The sequence below is a fragment of the Polyodon spathula genome, chromosome 17, assembly GCF_017654505.1.
Source record: "Polyodon spathula isolate WHYD16114869_AA chromosome 17, ASM1765450v1, whole genome shotgun sequence".
NCBI classification, from domain to species: domain Eukaryota; kingdom Metazoa; phylum Chordata; class Actinopteri; order Acipenseriformes; family Polyodontidae; genus Polyodon; species Polyodon spathula.
In genome coordinates this window covers 37,250,949-37,252,083 of record NC_054550.1, presented here as the reverse complement: position 1 = coordinate 37,252,083, position 1,135 = coordinate 37,250,949, and positions in this window count along the sequence as shown.

The window sequence follows — 1,135 nt, the reverse complement described above, 5'->3', positions numbered from 1 at the left end:
CCTTGATGGAATTGCACAGCATTATAACACACTGCCCCACACCTATTATCCTCTATGCAATCAAATACAACGATTTATTCCTGACGAAATAACACAACCTGTGTTTATTCATACGGTTTTAAGCTTTCTTTAAAATCCAAACTCAAGACCTTTCTAAAGACTAAACTTGGGATGGTTGTGAATAATGATTCATTATGAGTAGTAATCCCATTTTGGTTAAAAGAATAATCGTGGCATTAAATAAAGATTTCTTTAAAGAAAATTAAAATGGTTTTTCAAATATAGTTCTGGAGAATAAAAGCAGCTGCAATACAAATAGGAAGGATGCCACTTTGGAGACCAGCTTGTGAGGTCCAAACACTGGGAGCTTCTCTCAGTTCAGTGTGAGAGAGGTCCAAACACCGGTACAGAGGGGTACAGATTGAGGGAGAGTTGGGGGCTCTGTTACAGTATAGAGGGGTACAGATTGAGGGAGAGTTGGGGGCTGTGTTACAGTATAGAGGGGTACAGATTGAGGGAGAGTTGGGGGCTGTGTTACAGTATAGAGGGGTACAGATTGAGGGAGAGTTGGGGGCTGTGTTACAGTATAGATGGGTACAGATTGAGGGAGAGTTGGGGGCTGTGTTACAGTATAGAGGGGTACAGATTGAGGGAGAGTTGGGGGCTGTGTTACAGTATAGAGGGGTACAGATTGAGGGAGAGTTGGGGGCTCTGTTACAGTATAAAGGGGTACAGACTGAGGGAGAGTTGGGGGCTGTGTTACAGTATAGATGGGTACAGATTGAGGGAGAGTTGGGGGCTCTGTTACAGTATAGAGGGGTACAGATTGAGGGAGAGTTGGGGGCTGTGTTACAGTATAGAGGGGTACAGATTGAGGGAGAGTTGGGGTCTCTGTTACAGTATAGAGGGGTACAGACTGAGGGAGAGTTGGGGGCTGTGTTACAGTATAGATGGGTACAGACTGAGGGAGAGTTGGGGGCTCTGCTACAGTATAAAGGGGTACAGATTGAGGGAGAGTTGGGGGCTCTGTTACAGTATAGAGGGGTACAGATTGAGGGAGAGTCAGGGGCTCTGTTACAGTATGAAAAAATCAGCATCTGTAAAAACTGAAAATGAGTACTGAGGGTGTGCAATC